The sequence below is a fragment of the Mirounga angustirostris genome, unplaced genomic scaffold, assembly GCF_029215605.1.
Source record: "Mirounga angustirostris isolate CCGP_5_RB_7025 unplaced genomic scaffold, mMirAng1.0.hap1 SCAF_9, whole genome shotgun sequence".
NCBI lineage: Eukaryota > Metazoa > Chordata > Mammalia > Carnivora > Phocidae > Mirounga > Mirounga angustirostris.
The window spans coordinates 99,761,806-99,785,158 of record NW_026991717.1 but is presented as its reverse complement, the minus strand read 5'-3'; the positions used below and the strand labels follow the sequence as shown (position 1 = coordinate 99,785,158).

The window sequence follows — 23,353 nt, the reverse complement described above, 5'->3', positions numbered from 1 at the left end:
CAAAATATGGACAGGGAAGCATGCTAACTTTAGGAATTTTGGCCCCCCAGATTGTAGTCTGTATCAGGCTCAGAGATCCCTGAGAAGCTTTTTATAAAACTGCAGGCAGTGCAACTTTACTTGTGCAAATCAGTGTGAGCTAAAGGAAACTTTTCAACAGACTCTACTGTGATGCCCCCGTCAGAAGTTCATTAAGTTCGTAGGGGTCAAAGTTGGCAAGAGTATGTCTAGCTTCGTTCTTTGGAAGCCTAGGCAAAGTCATGGAAACCAGATGCAATTAGTGATATTGCCATGAATCCAGAGGGACTGGCCTGAGAGGATTGTTTGTTCTGCTGCGGAAGCACACACTGCTTGCACACACGCTCTCTCAAACACACACGCTCAGTCTCTCTCAAACAGCCCCACGAACTCCTAGACACTCAGACACACACGCATGCGCACACGCACATTTTTCTGGTAATCATTTCAGAAACCGCGTCCATAGAGCCCTTGAGCAGTGGCCAGTAGTGTGGGCATCCAGAAACTGGCTTCTTTTTTGTAGAGAATGTCACCAGTGCTGAGTGTTTCAGTGTTTGGCTACCGAAATACTGGTTCTTCCCTTTACATTCAGCTGTTAAAATCTCCTGCGGTGTGTTTAAAAACAAAATTCCTGGGCCCTGAACCTTTTGAAATTCTGACTCAGCAGGTCTGGGGCAGAGTCGAAGTATCTGCCTTGGCGGACAAATCAGTAAAAGGCCACCCCAAATGAATCACCCTTTGAGTAATGATTTTCTGAGGACTTGTGGATACTTTTTTTTTAAAGATTTATTTATTTATTTTAGAGAGAGAAAGAACAGGAGGGGGAGGGCCAGAGGGAGAGGGAGAGAGAGTCTCAAACAGACTCCGCACTGAGTGTAGAGCCAACATGGGGCTCGATCTCAGGACCCTCAGATCACGACCTGAGCTGAAACCAAGAGTCAGGAGCTTAACTGACTGCGCCACCCAGGCGCCCCTTGTGGATACTTTTTAAGGTCTGATAAGTCTACCCTACGTCTTAGCGTTGAGTCAATGAGACCAATGAGGCCTTAGTGGCAGCCTGGTTGACCTTATCTGGGATGTTCCAGTGTGCTTCCCTTCCATGTTACTGTCAGAAGAAAGGCTGTATTTAAGAGTGGGTCATCACACCGTTCTACCTGACATGAGCCCACTTACCTACTCTAGGTGTTCACACCTAGTGTCCTATTTTCTCTTGGCAGAGATGGCGCTTGAAGCCAAATCTCTTGATGATGTCAAACCCAGTGTGTTTCACTGAACCACAGTTGTCTTCCCTGGGTGACCAGGAGTCTCATAAAATGAAGTTTTTGTGTTAGGTAATATTGAAAATATTTAGCAACCAGTAAAACAGGTGCAGGCCCCCTCAGAACCCACGCAGTTGAGTGCTCCCCACCCCACTCTGTGGCCCCGCCCATTGGTAATGGTAAAGTACCCTTCAAGATGTTATCACTTGGGACTCAGGCCCCTAATTAGGGGTGGAAGAGAGAAGCAGGAAATTACCTGCTTTCACCCAACTTCCAGGACACATGACAGGAAATAGAAAATGATGCCTAAAAAACGCAAGTTCACTCTTTTCTTGAAATAGAGTAGAAGGACTGAAATATCGGGTTGGTTTCCATGGAAATGGTGACAGACTTTTTTTTCCCTCCCAACTACAGCTCAGACCCATGATCTAACAAGTGTTCCTGTATTTATGAAGGTAAAGGGTCACAGTACTGAAAATCATGACTGTCCTACAAATGACAGCAGGTCAGCTGTCCTTTGATCCTCTCTCAGGGCCTGTACGAAGCCCCACATGGGGACAGGTTGATTTTCCCTGCAGACTGCAGTTTAGAAAAAGCTCTAGTCAGCTACAGGCTTCCTTCTTTTTCTCCTCCCAGCTTCACGTTCCCATCTGGTGGGCATCTTACCTCTTCTGTCCTGAGTTTTCATACTTCATATTTAATCCTCTTAAATTGCACAACTCATGATTCTCTATTTTCTTATGAAGTTGAACTTTCACTTTTGATAGAAGTTTCTAGCCTTCTTCTTCTTTTTTTTTTTTTGTACAGACATTTAAGTGTGGAGCATTATTGTCCTAAGTGCTCAAGTCATTTCTGACTTGAAATGACTTCTGACTTTAAATAACATTCTGATCTAAAAATCCCACACTTAACACAGCAATGCCTAATAACCATGCTCACAAAGTATTTAATGTAATTGGAAAATATTTTTTTCTGGCTTCACTTCCCGTAAAGCATTCCAATATCACTCATTCAAGGAGCTAAAATAGGATCTTGATCTCAGTATTAATTGGAGGTTAACATGGAACCTTAATTTTAAATGTATCAAAGGAAAGAAAACAGTGGAGACCCCAGTGTACATCAAAGGCTAATTCTCTCTGGCCCCGCACAGTGGCTCTGTGGCGGCCTAATCTCTCCCCACACCCCAGTGCTGCCAGAGCTCCTGCACCACAGAAGGCACAGCAACATCTTCGGGACCCTTCCCTCATGCAAGGAACTCTCCGGCGCACCGAGGCCGGACCTGAATTAATCGCAGCTATTTACAAACTCTCAGAAGCTTGTCACACACCAACAGAAAAATCGCCAGCAAGTCAGTAAGCGGCCTCTCTGGGAGTCACTGGTGACCTGCCTCCCGATCGCTTCTCACTGAACACCGATGGAACCCTGGCAAGGAGGTCAGCTCAGCCTCTGCCCTGCTTGCAACCTCTACAGTGGGAGAGGCCCTTAAGGCGCTGGGGCGCTAGGCCACGGGGATGAGTGAGAGGCCAAGAACAAGGTGGCAGAGAATTCGGAGTCCAACACCAGCTGCACACAGGGTTCAAAGTGGTGTCAAATGTCAGCACTTCACAGGGAGGAGATCCCTATGCACATACCTTCCTCTCCTAGGCAAGGTCTCGTGTGCATTTTTCCTTTTTTTCATTTATTTGAAAACCTTGCAATGCAGAGGAAGGGATTATGTGCTGGGAGTGTTTCATTTTCAAATGTCTTTGCACATAGCTTTTTGCCTCCCACCAACATTTCAATCACCCATAATGAGTTTCACTAGCAAAAAGTTTTTCATTTAAAATTTGAGTAAACACGATGAAATCAAAAAGGATTCAGCATGCCTAATTCTGAAAGAGAATTCTGGATAAAGTAACCATCTTTTGGTTGAACCAGATGAACCGGAACTTCATCACCTGAACCTTGAGTCAACCTGCATATAATTTGAGACTTCAATAGGGGAGTGACGTTTAGGCCTTGAAGAGCTAAATTTTTATTTCATTAGGATAAAAATATTTTAAGTGTATCTTACTTTCTGACCACACTTAGTAAAAAGGGTGTTCCTTCTGCTACTTCTCCCTGTCCCCTTCTCTTTTTCTTCTTTTCCTGATAAGTGTAACTAAAACAAAATTTTTAAATGATCCTCAATACAACTCTTGAATCACCTTTCCTCCAGTGCTCTCTGCTCTGAGTTTCCAAATATTAAACATCAAGTGGCTTCCACTGAAGTATAGACTGGGGCTCCTCCTGGCAGCAGAGTGCCTATTGTGGAGATCCTTGTTACTGTTATTTTAAAACACCTCTCACGGGCAACCTTCCCCTTGCAAGGGCTAAAGCGATTACTGGACCTGCAAAGGAGGCTAAATCCTCTATTCTGAGGACAGCCAGTTCCAACAGACAACCCCTCCTTCCCCGTGCTGGAAATTTTTTTTTTTTTTTTTTAATCTCTAAGAGTTTTTAGCTTGAGCTGATAAAAATATGTTGTTAGTGAGTGTTTTCTTGAGTATAGTGTATCCCTCAAAGCATTTTTCTGAAGAGGGAAATGTTAAGCTCTTGATAAATGAAAAATAAACTCTTGTTCTCCAAGATAAATTATTACAACGAAAACTTTCTCTAACCTAAAAATCTAATACTAATCTTTGGCTTTGCATGGTAGAGTTTCTCTAAACTGTTGAATGCTGTCCTCATTTCTCAGACCTTGTTTTGGTAAAGGACCAGGAGAAGCATCTCCAAAGGATGAATGATTACCTTATCCTTTTACTGCAGCCTGGGGGATCTTAACCTCTTTAAGCAGTGGCATGTAAGTTTTGAGGACACCCAGAAGCTTGCCCCAGGCTTTAGACATTCTCAGGTAGAAAAGAAGAAAGAAAGGAAAAGAAAGGCCAGCTAGGGTATCAAGAAGGCAGAAATAGAATAAGCCAGGTAGTTCCATTCTGATAAGGTTGGAGATCTTCTGTGAATCAGGTAAACTGACCTGCAGACAAGTGCCCTTGCTTGGGCAGAGGCAGCCTCTCCTCTCCTGGGCTTTGTATCTGGGGCGTTCATTCTCTGAGCACACTTAACGGCAAGCAAAGCTAGAGATAGGCTCTATCCCAGCTTCTCTGAGCAATGAGATTATTCTTTCACTTTTACAAACATTTTTAATCACATCTTCTTACCTTTCCTTTGTGCATCAAAAAGAGGTTATCTAAAACTGAATTATAATCATCTAGGTTATAATGGCTATGTCACAAAAACTGGAATCATCAATTTTAAGAGGATTTTATCACCAACACTTTATAGCTCTTGATTGAAATGAAATAATAGACATAAGGAATGCTTGACCTTTGAAATGGCACCCCAACCCCTGCCAAAGGAAAGCCCACTTAAAAAAAAAAAGAAAAGAAAAAAGACTGTAGGAAAATGCTGTTCAGACCTAAAAGTCAGAATGCAGAAAGTTATTCCTTTATTAAGACTCTGCAAATTGGTCTTATTTTAAACTCTTTTATAATAAAGCCCATATGTCAGAGTAATGATGTCAAAACCCTTAAACTACACTGGTAAATTGAAAAGGTAATGGAAAATGAAAGATTTTATTCAGGTTTTTTTGTTGGTTTTTTTTTTTTTTTGCATTTTGCTGGTAGTGCTGCCTATTAAAAAAACATAAATAAGTAAAACAAAAGTATACTGGTATATCTAGTTTTAACTTTAGTAAGACAGTTCTGACTACTTTACTTTATGACTTTTGTTGTTTTCAAATTAAATGAGGTTATCATATAATATCAACTATAAAAAGAATGCAAAAACAAAAGTTAGGAAGAGGATATGCCTAGAGTTAAGGAGTCCTTGACCTTAAGTGGTACGGTTATAGTTCATGTTTTTTTCTTACTTTTTTTAGTTTTCAGAATTTTCCAATTTTCTTATCATTAATATTTATGACTTTTAAAATTTTATGTAATTTCATTTAAAGTATAAAAAGATTTCAATCATGTTATTTCATTCTTGGGTGTTTCTTTTTAAAGATTTTATTTATTTATGTATTTATGTATTTATTTATTTGTTTGAGAGACAGCGTGCTCACAAAAGTGCACATGCAAGCAGGGGGAGGAGCAGAGGGGGAGGGAGAAGGACAAGCCCATTTAGTGCTCAGCGCGGAGCCACCTGGGCTCATCTCTCGACCCTGAGATGGAGACCTGAGCTGAAACCAAGAGTCCACTGTTGAACTGACTATTCATGGATGTTTGGAATGAGAAGTTTTTGACCACCTTTCCCCTTCTCATCCCTCTGCTCATCTCTGGATTGAGTTCCTCCTTGTGTTGCTTTTTTCCTCCTCTCATTTCCCATCCTTCTTCTCTTTCTCCTTCTTCAGTCAGCATCCCCAGCTTGGGACTGAAGTGCCTGCCTAACCCTGGGAGGCTTTTATGGAAAAGAGGCCAGACGGAGAAGAAGACTGGTCCTGCCTGGGGCAGCAAAGCTCCAACTCTGTTTCAGAGTTGAAGGGTTGAGACCAACTGTCTCACCTTACAGAGGAAGGAACTAGAGTTGACCGTGGAGTGACTTGCTCAAGGTCACACCATCAGTTGGGGGCAGAGTAGAAATTAGAACCCAGGACTAGTCTTGCAGCTGGAACCTGTGAAAGGCTGTTGAAAGCAGCAAACTCAAAAAAAAAAAAAGAAAGAAAGCAAGCAGCAAACTCAGAAGCATACAAGGACCAGTGAAGACATCTAATGCATGAAGGAGGCTGGATTTTTCTAGAGAGTACTGCTGACTGTGGTTTGGGTGTGTGTGTGCGTGTGTGCGTGGTGTGTGTGTGTGCGTGTGTGTGCGTGTGTATGTGTTTCACTTCCCCACCTTAGAGAGAGAGAGAAGCACAGAGAAATGTCTCTCTGCTGTAAGAAACACAGCAGTGTCCCAGCAAGAGAAACGGGGACTGACCTGCCGCCTCAGTGTCATCGGAAGTGGACGAGCTCTAGCCACCACATCTCAACAGCCCCTTCAGCTGTTACTGCCATGGAAGAATCTTCTTATCTGACAAGAGAAGTGAAATATTAAGATTTTTGTGTGAAGTTTCCCAGTTTTAAAATGTTGATGCAAATGTGTAAAAATACTATTTAAGCCAGGCAAAATGTGGCAGAAGTTTGCAACCGTTGATGCCGAATGTGAGAACAGGGCAGAGCTGCCTCAGGATCTTAGAGTGAAGATAAATGTTCTGTGACCCATGCTAAAAGAGGGATGGGCAACTGCTGCTGATGGTTGATCTCAGAATGAAGTAGCATCAACATACATGATCAGCACAGGGGCGTACTGGGGCACTGAGCATTCTTGGCAACTGTTCGTTCTGTGTTTCTCATATCCTGCCTGGTTTTTTTCCCCTTTTACATTAAAAACAAGATGAAAATTGCTGCATCCTTTGCTTATAACTAATACACAAACTCTCCCGAACCCCTGGTAGGAAGCTGTGGCAGTACATTGGGGTCTACTTGGATCTAGGTGTGGAAACTTGAATATAACACATAAGGTCCCCAAAATGTGTGAGCTTCTAATCTGATGCCTATAGAAGGGATCCTTCTGGCCAGGTATGGGAGGGAGTCTGGTTCTGTTTTCCTCCCACCTTCATTTAGAAAAAAAGGAAACCCTCTCCACATCACAGAACTTAGAAAGAAATTGACAAAGACCACGCCATCGCATTCCCTTTGAAATCAACTCATAAGAAAAGGCATTGTTTAATGTACCACTTAACATCATATTACGTGAACTTCAGAAAGCCCTGGTGAACATTTGAATTCATGTGTGCTCATAAGAACAAACCATCCTGAAGGAAACAGACGGCTTTAGAGTTTGTCTTTGTTTCTCCTGCCAAAACATTCCAGTGGAGCACCACAGAACCATATTGGATGGTTTAGGGACCTGGATAAATTCTGTGAGAAAATTTAGAGTTCTTCTTTTGTTTTGAATATTATACCATTTTTAAAGAAGCAGTGGTTGAATTTACAGTCGTTTGTAAATTCAGTTGCTTTTACATCTTCAAATCAAAAAATTATATGTCCTTTCAGTGTTTACAGGGCTCGTTCTTTAGCACAAGAACAATCTTTTTGAACGAACTTGGATCTTGTACTAAAGAGTGTGACAGTTTTGCTAATGCTTTGCATGTAGTAAATATTCAATTAATAATCAATACTTGTTATGTATGATTCAGTGTTGAGCCTTCTTGACAAATGGCCACAGCACAATAGAAGGCAATGGAAAAGTGCTATGCATAGTGCATTCAGGGAAGCTTTCGCACCCTCCAGAATGAAGGGAGATGCCAAATTCTTCATGACTAATTCCATAAACTATTTAAGCATTTTCCTAGCTTACTGTTTACTGCTGCTGTTTTATAGCAGTAAATACAATTTATTATGCCAGCTTAATATGAGAGATTTTTCTTCCTTGTTTGAAGAAACACTATTTAGACTAACTAGAGATTTATGCTCACCACCACTGTCCACTCTGGGCCTCATTTTCTCGGCCCCCCTCCGGACTTCCTGGTTCATACAGTCTACTCTGGCACACCACTGCAGTCTTCGTGAAATGCCATTCGAATCCTGGCCTGTGCCCCACTAGATAACAAGAGCTATTGAGCACTTACTGCGCCTGGCATTGTGTTAAGCACCTTTTATTCATTGTCTCGTTTAATCCTTGTAACAATCCCATGGGGTAATCTCCATTTTACAGAGAAGCAGAGGGAGGCTCAGAGAGGTTAAGTCCATTGTGCCAGTTAATTGTAGATTACATTTTGGGCTTCATTTATCCATTTAATGACACATACTCTCCCTACCTGCAGCCACAGCAGCAGAATGCACTGGGCATGGTGACACCTCTGTCACATGCTGTCTTCCCTGTCTGGGAGGCTGTCGCTCACTTGGGACTCAAGCGAGTTCTCCCCACTGTGAAGTCTTCCAGATATCCTTCCAGCTCCCCACTTGGTCCTGACATTTCTCCAGCATGCCTCTGTCACCTATTGCTTTGCTATTGTAAGTTTATCTGTCTTTCTCTTTTATCAAACGTCATGAGGGCTGGGACTTAACCATATCAAATTTGTGTTCATTTACACAAAGCCTGGGAAATAGTAAGCACTCAATAAATCTTTGTAAAATGGGTGAATTCTGAGGTCCTCAAGAGTGACTTACTGATCTTTATATCCCCCAAATGAAGTTGCAGTATCAGGAGGTCAGCCAGGAAGGGACAGATTGAGAGGCAGTTCCAGTGGTCTGGGCAGTGAGGATGTCACAAGCCATGGAGAAGAGTATCTAGACAGAGATGCTAAAGCTGGAGATAGAGGAACCCAACTGGGGGCCAGCTGGACAAAGAGAAGGTTGGATATGAAACAAGTAGAGATGGGGTGGTGTGTTAGTCCAGGTACTCCAGAGAAACAGAGCCAAATATAAAAAGAAATTTATTATGAGGAATTATGACTCCCATGATTATGGAAGTTAGATGTCTCAAGATCTGCAGTCAGTAAGCTGGAAACCCAGGAGAGCCCATAGTATGGATAGTTCAGTCTGAATGTCAGCAGACTTGAGACCCAAGAAGAGCCAATGTTTCAGTCTGAGGACAAACATCAGGAACAAAACTGATGTCCCAATTCAAAGACATTCAGGTAGGAGGAATTCCCTCTTACTTGTGGGAGGGTCAGTCTCTTTGTTCTATTTAGTCCTTCAACTGATTTGGATGGGACCCACCCACATTGGGGAGAGCAATCTGCTTTACTCAGTCTACCAATTCAAATATTAATCTCATCCAGAAACACCCTCACAGACAAATCCAGAAAAATGCTTGCTCAAATATCTGGGCACCTCAAGGCCCAATCAAGTTGGCACGTAAGATTAGCCATCATATACGGGGAATAGGATGAAGTAGAGTTGATCCAGGAAGACCCTCACGGGCACTGGCTTCCAATGAGAGTCCCTCTTCTAGCTGTAGGTTGCAGTGGCACCCCATTTGATGTGAACAGTTCCTAAAGTCTCCCTTCCTGACAGTCAACTGCCTGAGGAACCTACCATCTCCCACTGCTCTGCCCTCAAACCTGCTCCTTCTGCACACTTCTCTCCTGAAACTTTGAGAAAAATAGACCTTACCTTGGAGTCACCCCTCATTCATCCTGATTCTTGATCCTAGCATCTAAACAGTTGCCAAAACCTGTCAATTCTTCCTATAAAATACTTCTCACATCTCTCATTCCTTTCACTGTCTGGTGCTACTCTCTTACTTAGACAGTGATGGCGCTTCAATTTTTAAAGAGAAAAGAGGGTGGAGGGTCGCAGTCCGGTTGCAGAAAAGGTTAAGGAGACTGGTTTTGAAACTGCCTTCAAAAAGCAAAGTGAGATTTTCTTTAGACTGTAGGTTGCAAATTAATAATACAGCAGTTTTATATAAGTATACTTTACATCCAAAGTGTTCATTGCATACCTCAAATTATACATTTATGTTTTTCAAATTTGTGATAGAGATTATGATAAGGAGATCCTACTTTGTACAGCAACTATTAGAATTGTTTCTTTTTTTTTTTTTTTTTTAAAGATTTTATTTATTTATTTGAGAGAGAGAGAGCACATGAGAGGGGGGAGGGTCAGAGGGAGAAGCAGACCCCCTGCTGAGCAGGGAGCCCGATGCGGGACTCGATCCCGGGACTCCAGGATCATGACCTGAGCTGAAGGCAGTCGCTTAACCAACTGAGCCACCCAGGCGCCCTAGAATTGTTTCTTAAACATTTTCTTTGACTCCAACCACTTTTTCTTTTGTTCCTGGATAAGTCTTCCTAAAGTACAACTTCAGTACTATTACTACTCACAAACAGTCACTGGCTCCTCACAGCCTCCTAAATAAGGAACAATCAGTTTGTAAATGGATTCTATGACCCTTTGAAATATAGATCCCACTCATTTTTTTCTGGCCTTATATCCTGTGAGTCACCATTGCCCCTGTATCAGTCAGGAATGCCTTCGGCTGCAAGTAACAGAACATCTGATGTGTGCTGGCTTAAACAAATAGTTATTTTTGTCACATAATAAGAAATTAATAGGTCTGCAGTTCAGGGCTGGTGCAAATGCTCAATGACGGATCCAAGCTCCTTCTAACTCTCTGTTCCACCATCCCATTATATGATTTTTGCTTATTACCTCATGACCTCAAGATGCACTTCCAAGCATCTCAGTCACATTACCAGTAGGAGGCAAGGGTCAAAGCTGAAGGAAAGTGCATGCTAATTGAGCCTGTCCTGTTTTTATGGGTGAAGTGAATACCTTCCCAGAATCCTAACCTACCAATCTTCTGCTTATGACTCAGTGGTCAGAAGGGTGTCACATGGTGGAAGGTGATGGGGTGGGGGAAGGGCAAGGTTAAGGATGAAGGTGGGCCAGCCAATCAGGAGTACCTGCCATGCACACATCCACTCTACTTAGGCAGCTCACTCACCTTATTCCTCATCTGCCTTCACATCATTTCCTCCACCTTGAATGATCTTTGTCCTGCCCCATCTCTGCTTATTGAAGGGCTTTCATTTTGTTTAAGCCTTGATAAAATACCACTTCATCCAAAAAGTCTTCCTGGTCTCCTTCCAAACCTCTCTGACAAAATTTCCCCTTCTGAGATCAACCACTGTTTGTATTTCTACTATACCTAGAATCCTCACACTGTACTATGGTTAATTACATGTGTTTTATCTCCACATCTATATTTTGAGGTCTAAGAGGATAGGGAGCATGTCCCATTCATCTTTGTATTTCCAAGGCAACTCAGCACAGAGTAGGTATTCAATAAATGTTGGATGAATTCATGCATATTCTGTAATATTCCATTCTGAACAGTAAAGTCTGCAGTACCCACACTGTGTCTATAATGGTTCCTCTGATCCAAGTTAAAGGAGAACATCTGCAGTCCTCTGTGAATATTGGCTGCAGTCCTCTGTCCTCAGCCAAAGCAGGGACATCTGTGGTGACAACGTGACTATCTACCAATGCTTTTTATGTCCCTCTGCCCAAATGTGCAGCTGTTTCCTGGGTGGGAAAGTAAGGAAACAGTAAAAACCAGAGAAAATAACAGCAATTTTAGCAGGAGACTTGTATGGTGTTAGGTTCAAGTTAAGAACCTTGAATTTGTGCTATAGTATAAGCAATAATAATATTAATACCAATTAATACCATTTATTAAACCCCTTATGCCAGACACTGTACTTTATATGCATTAACTCATGGACTCCTCAGAGGAACACACTCCTTTATTAAATAAGGAACCAAGACTCAGAAAGATTAAGCACTTTGTCCAGGGTTACATAGCCTGCACGTTTTGCAAACCTGGGCAGACACTCTTTTCTTAGTGCAAGTCTGTGAGGGAAGGGGGGTTAGTTCTGTTTTACAGATGAGAAAACTGCAACCCAGAGAAGTGGGCGACTTGCTCAAGGCAGTGCAGTGCAGTGGTTAAGAGGATGGGCTCTGGCATTGGACTCCCCGTATGAGATCTGGGGCAAATGGCTGAAAGTTTCTGTGCCTCGGTTTCCTTATCTGTAAAACAGGAGTGACAGTTATCTCATGGGTGCCTATCAATACAAAATGAATAAGTACATATATAGAGACGGGCCTAGGCACCTAGTCTAAACCAAGTATTTAGTAGCTCTTAGCCAGGGCTGCCATTAGCCTAAATGATAAAGTAGCCCGAGGACAACATACCCGGTATACTGAGCAGGAGAGAGTTGGGCATTCAGATGTGCTTTGTCCTACCGGAGGAAAGAAATCAGTGCTCCTTTCTGGCTCCCAGTGATAGGAATCCTTTTTTTCTCCACAGAAGGGTTCCTTCCTCACCATGCATCAAAGAGTCACACCTTTTGAACAAAATGGCTATGTCTCTGCACTTCTGTCCACTGCCGGCATTAATTGGCCCAGAGAATTAGCAGGCTTGTGGTGTTGGGGACTGCTTTGAGAAAGGGCCTTCATTTGGTATATGCTGAGCTCTGTGGAGCAACCTTCAGTATTTCCATAGTCTAATGCCATTCTGTTTTGTTTAAGCTACTTTCCTCATCTTGGCCGCTAGGCTCTAAAGATGCTTTTGAAATGAACACTGGCTTTTGGCATTCACACCCTTGCATAGACCCCTCCCTCACTGAATCTAGGCAGGCTTTATGTAGCCAGTGGCATATGGTAGGACTGATTGGTGTGATTTCTGAGACCAGGTCAAAATAAGCCTACTAGCCTCTGCCTTGGGTTCCCTGAAAGCTCCTGCTGGTGGAAGCCAGCTGCCATATAAGAAGTTTTACTACTAGGAGACCACCATGCTGTGATAAAACCCAAGTTATCTGTGTTGAGAGGCTGCATGGAAAAAAAGGGACAGCTGCCCGCCTCACCCGTCCACAGCAATCCCAGGCGTCTAAGCGAGGTGTCAGACCCTTTGGGAAGAAGCCATCTTGGACATCCAGCCCAGTCTGTAGCCCCAGCCACCACCTGACTGCAAGTGCATGAGACCCCAAGCAAGAAGTGCCCAGCTGAGCCCAGCCAACCTACAGAACCATAAGAGATGACTGTAAGTTGTCATTTGAAGCAACTCTGTTTGGGGGTTATTTATCACGAAGCACCAGATAACCGAAACATTCATGATTCCCCAGGGCTGCTGGTGCAGTTACAGTACCCGCAGATCCAAACCACAGATGAGGACTGTGAGCTGTTTCTTTTTATTAAATTGGATTTTGTGGTAATACACACATCAGGACCAGTTAAAATCTATATGCAAAACTTCTGTAATTCCTTCTGTTTTTCTTAAATAGGAGAAATACTATTCTACCACCACCTAGCATTGTATTACATGTTTATTTGCCTCTTTGACTATTGTGTGTTTGAATATAGGCTCAAAGATGGCAACGATTGTGTCTGTTTTATTCTCCTTTGTATCCCCAATGTTAGCAACAGTACTTGACCTACAGTGGGTCTACAATAAATATTCCTTGAATTAATAAACACTTGAGGAGAGAAAAGATAAATGTATCATAGATAAAATGTTCATATAATAAGTACAGTTAGTCCATAGAGAACCTCTCACCTTGGCTTCAAGAACAAGATCTGACTGTGAAGATATTCATAATGTATTAAGTAAAAAGGCTAAAAATCAGCTTGCAAATCAGTAAGTGCAGCAAAATTACATTAAAAATGTTTTTAAGTGTATATTTACGAAGCAACAACAACAAAAAAGACAACAAGTCCAAAAAGTACTTTCAACTAATTTTGACAATAGTTATCTTTGGGGGAAAAGTTCACAAAGGGATTTTGTTTTTTCTTAGTGCCTTTCACACCCTTTCTAAAATATTTAAAATAAAATTGTATTAGTTTTGAATCAGTAAAAAGTGTTATTTAATAAAACTAAATTGGAGTATTGATATACCTATTGTTTTCTGTATCTCCCATTTGAGACCACAAAAAGTAAAGTCTTCCGGTTTTTTCCTCAACCAGTTGCATACGTTCCGGGCGTCTTTGTCACAGCTTTCCTGACTTTCCAGGGAGTCATAGCACAGCACTTCTCCTCACATGGGCAACGAAATAAAAAGTAGAAAGAATTCGTCTGTGACTCAGGTAAATTCCTAGAGCGGCTTCTGTGGGCTAGAGTGAGGAGGGACTGGTTGTGGAGTAGTGGAGAGGGATGAAAATGAATTCCATGGCTATGATTTGGGTTTCTCAAGCAGGGCAGGAAATACTATATTTATAATTATGTGGAAGCAAACTTTGTAGCCCATTGTGAAAGTGACCCATTATGGAAAAAACCAGAACATGCTCATGGTAGCAAATTCTTGCTTGCTTAGATCTCTGAGGTCCACATGAAAATGCCTTGAAACTCACCAGAGAATGGAAGCAAGAGACATGAGAAACTCTGTTAGAGAGGCAGCACTCACTGGGAAGGAGTGGGACTCGGCCATTTCTGAATGTTTTCTAAGCAGCAAAATGGTGACACCACCACTTGTTCTACCCAGCCTTCTGTGATCTGCTGTGATGAACAAATGCAACAAGTCTATGCAAAGCTGCATTGTCCATGAGAAATGGTGCTGTAGATATGCTCCCCAGTGATGCATGTTAGGAATTCCACTTCTCTGCCTACATACACAGTAGGACCTCTTAAGGTGACCCTCGTTGGTCCTTTAGATGTTCTGTCATTGGGAACTAAGCATTATTTAATGGTGAAAATGCTTTCTAAAACACAGATTAGCCTCACTGATGACCAGACACTGAATTTTTTTTTGGTTTTTGTTTTTTTTTTTTTACTTACTAGTTTACTGATTTATTACAAAGGAAACTAAAGGATACAAGTCAACAGCCATGTGAAGGGACACATAGGGTGGGGACCCAAAACAAAGGAGCTCCTGTCCTTGTGGAGCTTGGGGCTTGGTGACACATGGAAGCGTTCTGCTTCCCCAGCCTAGAAACTCTGACCAGACACTGAATTTATGTCCCATAAAGGCTCCTCCAACCTGACTTTCCTCTTAGATTTCCCGTCTCCATTAATGGCTAGAAACAACAGAATTCTCCTTACCCTTACCTCTCTTTCTGCATATCCCTCATCTGGAAGTCCTTGTCAACTAATCCTCAGGAAAGTTCTCAGATTTTAATTTTTCTTCTTTCTTGATGCCATGCCCAGGGTTCAGGGTCTTCCCACCCCTTACCATGACTAGTGCATCAGCCTCCTAACTCCACTCCTGACGGATACTTTCTGGACATCTTTCCCACCAGATTAAAGAGTGTTCTCTGAAGATGAAGAGCAAGTTTAACAGACTTTTAAATTTCTCAAAGGGCATTTCTCCTAATAGGTGCTCAATAAATGATTTGTGCTCACTGATGTGCTTGCTTGCCCGAAGGGTAATATTTGGGGTGGAAAAAGCACTGGGCCTGAGGAACTGAAGATATGGTCGTGGCCCATTGTGTCAGTTTCCCATGGCTCTATACCAAATCATCCCCAAACTTATTAACTTAAAACAACAATTACTTTATTTTTTTCTCACATTTTCTGTGGATCAGGAATTTGAACAGGACATAGTGAAGATATGTATCTTTCCTTTAGGATATCTGGGGCCTCAGGTGGGAATATCTGAAAGCTGGGGGTAGTGCAACAGGGCTGGGGACTGGAATCACCTGGAGGCATCTTCATGCACATGGGTGGTGGGTGAGGCCGGCTGCCAGCTGAGGCTGAGGCTGTGGCTGGCTGCCAGCCAGAACACCTACATGTGGCCTCTCTGCTTGGGTTATTTGGGTGTCCTCACAGCATGGCGATGGTACTGGGTTGTAAAAGCAAGTGATTCAAGACAACCAGTTGGAAGCAGTATCACTTCCATGGCCGAATCTTGGAAGGTATATAGCTCAATTCTGCTATAGTCATGGGCTTACCCAATGTGGTAGGCAGAATAACAACCCCCTAAAGAGGTCCATGTCCTAATCCCCAAACTTATGACTATGTTACCTTACCTGGCAAAAGGGACTTTGTGATGTGATTCAGTTAAGGACCTCGAGATGGGGAGATGATCCTGGATTCTCTGGGTGAGCCCAGTGTAATCCCAAGTGTCCTTATAACAGGGAGGCAGGAGGGTCAGAGTCAGAGAAGGAAATATGAGGTGAAAGCTTAGGATAGAGGGATGCTGGCCAGGCATCAGGGAATGCCGGCAGCCTCTAGAAGCTGGAAAAGGCAAGGCAACAGATTTTCTCTAGAGTCTCCAGAAAGAACACAGCCCTACTATTGACCTTGATTTTAGCCTAGTAAGATCCATGTTGGAATTCTGATCTCCATAAATGTAAGATAATAGATTTGTGCTGTTGTAAGCCATTAAGTTTGTGGTAATTTGTTGTAGCAGCAATAGAAAATTACCATCTTTCCACAGGAAGAGTGTCGAAGTCATATTCAAGAGCATGTGAGATGGAAGACATTGTAGCTAGCTTTGAAAAATACAGTCTGCCATGCTCTACCACTAAGTAGGTAATTGTGGGTTATCTCTCTGGGTCTCAGTCTCTGAATTTATAAAATGAAAGGTTGAGCATAAGGATAGCAAACCATCTGGACCTAAGAGTTCCCTGGTCTTACAACTGAAAGGGAGATGTAGTATTCCCATGAGAAATCATAATAAATCATGACCAATATCCAGAGTCCTTCCTCAGTGCTCACCCCACATCTATATACTACTCCAAATGGAACAGGAATGGAGTGCTTGGACCAGAAACCCTCAGCATGTGTGGCAGATTTCCTAAAAGATAAGCTTTGAGGAAGGATTTTTGTTTTTGTTTTAAATTTCAAAATATTTAAAGAAGGAAGGAAGGAGGGAGGGAAAGAAGAGGGAAGGAAAGAAGAAAGGAAAGAAGGAAAAAACTATTAACTTTTTGAGGCAGTGACCATTTCTTGTTCATTATTGGAACCCCAGCACCTGATATATAGTCTAGAAGGTAGGTAATCTCCAAAGAATGTTGAGTGAGAACAAAAAGAAAAGAGAACCCAAGGTTCACTGGTTTTGTGCCTGATAACTCTATGGGGGAGGGAGGCCAATCCTTGGCGGGTCACCAGGTACAGACCCTTTCACCACTTTACTCAGGAAATTATTTCAGTAGTCTTCCAGTTGGCCCCCTTTATTCTATCCTTGCCCTAAACACAGCAGCCAGAGTGATCCTGATAAAATATAATGTTGATCATGCCACTCCTCTGCTGAAAACCCTCTAGAGGCTTCCTGTTTCACTTGTAAATTAAAGCCAAAGCCCTTTCCAGGGCCAGAACTAGGTGAGGGGAGGGAGGCACCTAGGACACAGCATTTAAGGAGGTGCTTACTCTTGGGGGCCCACCCAGCACTTGCACCACTGTGAGAGGGAGCGCCTCCTTAAATAGGGAGCCCTGGGTGCCTCCTTTGCCTCAACCTAGTCCTGACATTGGCTGTTATGGTGGGGTACAAGACCATACACCATCTAACCTCTCACCGCCTCTACCTCTCTGATCTCATCTCCTAATATCCAGCCCCTCCCCTCCTTGGCTCACTCCACTCAAGCACACATGCCTCTTTGCTAATTTCCTGAACACACCAGGCCCACTTCCACTCAGAGTTTATGCTGCTGTCCTTTTGATGAAGCAGTTTCCCCCAGTATCCAAGTGGCTGGGTCCCTCATCTCTTTCAGGTCTCTACTCAAATATTACCTTTTCTGTGAAGCATTCCATGACTGCTCTATTAAAATTCAACTCCATTGCTATCTCTCTTTCCCACTCTATTTTTATTCTTAGGACCTAGTTCCATCTAACATTCTATGAATTGTTCATATTTACTTTGTTGGTGGTCTGCCTTTCCTACTAGACTGTAAGTTCCAGGAAGACAAGGATTTTAATCCATTTTTCACTGCTGTGTCCCAGAATCTAGAACAGTGCCTAGCATATGTAGATGCTCAATAAAAAAAAAAAAAATTGTGAAATGAATGGATATTGAGACAATTTGTGATATAAAGCCATGGAGAATAGAGAATTATGGAATTTTAGAATAAACAGAGGTCTTACTAAAGGGATCAGCAGACTATAGCTTGCAACCTATGTTTGTATGGTCTATGAGCTAAGAATGAGCTTATGAATTGAATTGTGTCCCTCTAAAATTCATATGTTGAAACCTAAACCCCATCATCTCAGAATGTGACCTTAATTTGGAAAGGGGGTCATCACTGCAGATGTAATTAGTTCAGAGGAGGTCATACTGGAGTAGGATGGGACCCTAGTTCAATATGACTGGTGTCCTTACAAAGAGGAAAAATTTGGACACAGACACACAGGGAGAATACCATGTGAACGTAAAGGTAGAAGTTGGGTGAAGTTTCTGCAAGCCAAGGATCGCCAGAGATTGTCAGGGAACAGATTGTTCTGCACAGCCCCCAGAAGGAACCGACCCTGCTGACACCATGATCTCCACCTCTAGCCTCCAGAACTACAGGATGGTAAGTTTCTGTTTAAGCCACACAGCCCTAACAAAGGAATATGAATGGTTTGTATATCTGTAAACAATTGTAGGAGGAGGAGAAAGAGGAAGAGAAGAAAGGGAAAGCAAGGGAGGAGGAGGAGGGAATGGGGGCAAGATAGGGGGAGGTGGAGAAGGAATAATGACAGAGGCAGTGTGTGGCCCCCAGAGCCTAAATAATTAGCTGTTTGGTCCTTTACAGAAAACGCTGTTGACACTGAAAGTTTAGAGACCATCTAGTCCATATAACTTATGAAGAAATGGCGGTTTCCAGAAATAAAACCACATATCCACATTCATACATATAGTATGCACTGGTGTAGCTATCCCTAAAACCAGGCTATCCGACTTCAAGGCTATGTTTTAAAAAGCACTCTACACTGACTACTGCATTTTAAAAATCATTTTGTCAATTCCCCCTTGTTTAAGTACCAAAATGTCACTAAGAAGATGTTTTCATCCATTATTCCCCCTCCCAGCACCCTGAGGCCTTGACAGAAACGTACCATAATTCATAATTTTTTTTTGAGCAAAGTGCCTACTATTATCCATATTTTTTTGTTTTGGCTTTTGGGCCTCGCCCTCCAGCAACTCATTTTCTGTGATACTGGTTCTCAAACTATAATTAAAACATAATTAAAGATCAAGAACAGATGTCTGCCTGCTCTCTGGAGCTTCCACAGACTTATGTAGTATAGAGTTTGGTATCATGGATTTTATGCTAAACAGAAATAAAATAGGAGACCTATCTGTTGAACAAACCCACATCCAAACGCTAAAGGCAGAAGAGCGTATTTAAAATAAAGTGGACCAGAGCTTGTAGCAGTTCTTTTAACACACCTGTAACTCAGGGAGCAGCAAAACAAATCTGTCCTGTTTGCATCAGCTCCGTGACTTGATGGTGTAGACACAAAAAGATCTGTGTTCTTGCTAACTCATCTTGGGTGAGACATTGAACCATTTGGAGGAGGGTCTCACTTTTGCCATTTGTCAGCTGTTGAAGATGGCAGTGCTTCCTCCAGAGGCTTACGGGAGCGGGTTGCGGGCTTCGGGGGCAAAGGTCTTCTTTCCCTTCTAAGGCTGCCTTATTTAGTTGAAGCGTAGGTGCCACTAATAAGGAACTAAGTGTATAAATTTCTGTTAATCTGCTGGTGAGCCTGAAATGTGGAGGAAATGAAAAAGGAAGTGAATGGGTTAAAGACAGTTTTCCAGCAAAGAGTTTATGAGAACACTGACCATCCCAAATGTGGCTGCTCTAATTCAAACTCTTATACTTTTGCACAGAATATACAAGTACCATAGGAATTAAATTTACTTAAATCTGAACAAAATTTGCTTTTTTTTTTTTTTTTCTAGTATCCCTTCTCTAAAGCAGGGATCTCATCTGAAGTTGAACTCTGGTGTTAGCTGGTGGCCTTGGGCAATTGACTTAACCTCTCTTTGTCTCTCTTTCTTCAAATGTTAAAAAGGGGGCAGGAGGGAGGGCAGAGGGGATAACTATAGTATATAAGCCATAAATCGGTTCAAGGATTAAATGAGATAATGAAACATGAAGGTACCTAACAATGGGTACGAATCCAAAATATGTTAATTTTCCATGTAAATATATGGTTGAAGAAAATATGCAAATATTCACCTAATTATAATTATTTACATAATTGTTCATCCTGTGGATGAATGTGGAAACCCATTAGCCTTTATTTTCATAAATAAACGCCACTAGGCATATGTTTTGTGATCTGTGAATTAGCTTTACATATACTCCAGCATTTGATCTACAAACTAAGAATCTCAGGAGTCTTAGGTGGCTAAGTGGTGAGGACAGCTAACATGGGGCAGAGCAGGGACCTGAGTTCCAGGTCACTTTTCTGCACTTCTGCCAGGGTCCTTCCCTCTGTAAGGTGCTGGCTCTAAACAGAGAGACATTTCTGTTGTCTCAGTGGAGAGTTAACATTTTGCTCTGGGGGCGCCTGGGTGGCTCAGACTCTTGGTTTTGGCTCAGGTCAGGATCTCAGGGTCCTGGGATGGAGAACAACTCCTGGACATAATCTCCCTCTCCCTCTGCTCCTCCCCCTGCTCCTGTGGGGGGCTCAAGTGCTCTCTCCCTCCTCCCTCTCTTTCTTTCTCTCAAATAAAGTCTCAAAACAAAACAAAACAAAACATTTTGCCCTGGAGTGTGAAAGCTGTGTACCACTGAGTCAAGGTTTCTGTGTGTACAGCTTGGAGACACTCCCTTGATAAGAAAGGGATTTGCATGCAGCATATTCTACAGGTTTTTAACCATTCCTGGGTCCAAATCCCTTTGAAAATTTGATAAAGTTATACCCCCTCCACACATTTTTACATCTATTTCCCTAATTGTATGCATAAATTTTGCGGTTTTCACAGATCCCCTAAAATCCATCTAGAGATCCTTAATGATGCCACTTAGCAGGTTTAAGAATATCTAATTTAAAAAGATTAGCATTAATAAATAAAATCTTTAAAAAAATAAAAAGATTAGCATTTTATTTAAATACAAGAAGGAAAGCTAGCACTCACTTTTATATTCCCCTTAAGACCTTTTGTGTTTCAGTCCTCCAGTTTCTATTTGTTTTGTTTTGTTTTTTAGTTCTGTCTGAAGCTGGGGACAGAAAACCATACTGTCAACCTTCTCAGGTTCCAGCTAAAGAACTAATCAGATGCAAGAGTGGCACAGCACATTTTGGTACAAACTGAAGACATATCAACCCGTTACCTGCAGTTGACATCCTAACACATGTAGGAAGTGATGGAGGAACAAAAAGATTTTCAGAATGAAAATCAATTCTGAGGCAAAGGCTTCAAAATCCAGCCTGTCATTCCCGTGTACTGAATAGAGGAGTCTCCTTGTCATGTTTCATTTTCACCTCTCTTGAGGGAAGGCTAAGACCCCCCCCCCCCCAGATGGTTTGGCAATGATCCGCTGCCCCACCAGGGACCATGTGAAGCCTCTGCCAGCAACCTCACACTTCTTGCTGGCCTCTCCGAGCCAGGTCCCCGTTCTTCCTTTCTAGCCTTATTAGTCTCACTCTCTGCTGTGACATCAACTGGCAGGTATCACTGCTGGGCTTGGCAAGTAGACGCGGCAGATCCCAGGAGCCCAGGCACCTGAGGAAGCTCACTCTTTTCCTTACCTGATGGGAAAAACCAGACTCTGCGGCCTGGACAACCTATCAAAAGATGGAACCGGTAGGGGAGGGGGTGGCTAGCTAAGGAGGCAAGCTTAACAAATACTAGCCAAAGTCAATTTTCTGCGAGTAGAAGCAGGACTCCAGTACCCTGTGCCCCAACATATCCGGGGGCGGGCGAGGGGGTGGGGGGGTGGTGATGCAGGAAGCAGGAGCAAATTGTCGCAGGAACCACGTTAGAACTCTTCCTCCTTCCCTCCCTCCCTCCCTGTCTTCCTATTTCCTCCCCCACTTCTCTCCAGAAACAGTCCGGAGTTTCCAAGTCGAGGAGGACGCAGAAAGAAGTGGGAACTCTGGACGTCTGAGGAGCCACTCTCGCGGTCGCACGGCAAATCTGTGCGGGTGGCTCGCCTGGGTGGCCGGGGCGCTCGCTGTGTATTCAAGCGGGGGGTCGGATTAGCCATCTGGGGCACAAATCCTGCAAAAGGAGTCTGAGAGCCGGGCGAGCTCTCACAGGCAGGCAGGTGCAGCCGCGGAGCTCGGAGGGCCAGAGTCCGCGGCGGCGCGACCGCGGGAGCCGCGCGGGGTGGCGTCCACGGCCTGCGCTGACACGTGGGGCCGCTCACTAGGGCGGCGCCGCCGGGACGCGAGGGAAAGTGTCCGAGGAGCGGGCGCCGCAGCCTCCCGAGCCCCCGCCGCCTCCCCGGGCCCTCGGACATCGCGGGACGCGAGCGGACGTTTCTCGGCGGGACCTCGGGGAAGCCCACGGCCGCGTGTGACCCGAGAGGACGCGGTGGGACCGGCGAGGCTCGTGTCCCCGGCCTGCTACGCACCTGCAGTCGCGAAGGGACAGCGTGCCTTAGGATTTCCGCGGGGCCGCACCTCCTCCTGCGTCCGCCTGCGGAGGTGAGCGCTGGGTGCATCTCGGCTCTCCGCAAACGCAGGCCGGCTCCCTTCCCGCAGCCTCCCACCTCACATCGCGTGATCTCGGAGCTGGCCCTGGGGACGCAAGGTCACATGGCCCTGCGTCCGAGCGGGGACGCCACGAGGCATCGAGAGAGGCGTTCCTTCGGAGCCCCGCTTTCTCTCTTGCTATCCTGTCTCCAGCCCGTCCGCAGCCTAGTCCCCAAGCCCAGGGTTCCCAGAATGAAGATGGAGCCCATTTCTTTCTCTAAAGCTGTGACCTTTTCTCTGGGCTTAGGGCATTTCTGTCCTCAGAAATACATATCCGGTGTCCCCGCCTTTCCCCCCTAGAGACTGACAATTGGGAATGCCCTCTCGAAGTCTCTCAGCCAGAGAAGCCAAGGAGGGCAAGAACTGAGTCCAAAATGCAGATGCCTCCAGGAGCTTCTTTTCTAGAACAGCGGTTCGGGCCCTCCCTGGGCTTGAGAAGAGCACAGGGGTGGAGCATCAGTCATCTTGCCCTCTTACCTTGGGCTGCCCTGTGCCCCCAAAGGCCCCGCCTTGGTTGCTGCAACCGCTCTTCTCTGGGAGGCCCCAGAGCCGATTCCCTGGAGTCCTAGGTCGGTTTCCTCGGTGCTGTGGCCACCATGGAACTACCGACTGTGCTTCCCTTCGCTTTGCCCTGGGCAACCCCCTGGTCACCTGAGGTGACTTGAAACACTGTCTCTTTCCTGTGGGCTTCAGATGATGGTCAAAGAAAATAACCGTAAGGAAGCATTTCAAAAGCATATTTTTACTGAACTTCTATGGAAATATAACACGCATAGAAAAGTGCACAAATCTCATGTATACAACTTGATGAATTTTCACAAAGTGAACATCAACAAGCATTTTTGAATGTTTATTCCATCTATACATAATCCCTGAGGGGATTACAAATAACACATTTATTCTTGAGGAGGACATTGGTGAAAAGGATTCCCCTCCCTGCCCAGTACCATAAAAATATTTAGAATACTTGTAAACACACCCAAGTTTTATTTGTACAACAAAAA

The 23,353-nt window shown here is 43.7% G+C and overlaps 2 long non-coding RNA genes across 15 annotated transcripts in view; one reads left to right on the top strand and one right to left on the bottom strand.

The window, feature by feature from the left end:
* LOC123861606 (uncharacterized) overlaps positions 1–6,218 on the top strand; it is a 149,374-nt gene extending 143,156 nt beyond the window's left edge. Inside the window, exon 4 of the long non-coding RNA XR_006795069.2 lies at positions 5,647–6,218. This is a non-coding gene — a long non-coding RNA (uncharacterized LOC123861606). The remainder of the gene's footprint in view (positions 1–5,646) is intronic.
* Positions 1–22,601, bottom strand: part of LOC129046542 (uncharacterized) — a 90,757-nt gene extending 68,156 nt beyond the window's left edge. For 5 of the 14 annotated variants that reach the window (XR_010405184.1, XR_010405183.1, XR_010405179.1 and 2 more), the window contains exons 1-2: positions 22,229–22,594; positions 6,213–6,305 (exon numbers count right to left, since the gene is read on the bottom strand). This is a non-coding gene — a long non-coding RNA (uncharacterized LOC129046542). Of the gene's footprint in view, positions 1–6,212; positions 6,306–19,086; positions 19,404–22,228 lie in introns of all 14 variants that reach the window. The other 9 variants (XR_010405181.1, XR_010405180.1, XR_010405185.1 and 6 more) reach the window with 6 other exon arrangements.
* Between the last annotated feature and the right edge of the window lie 752 nt (positions 22,602–23,353).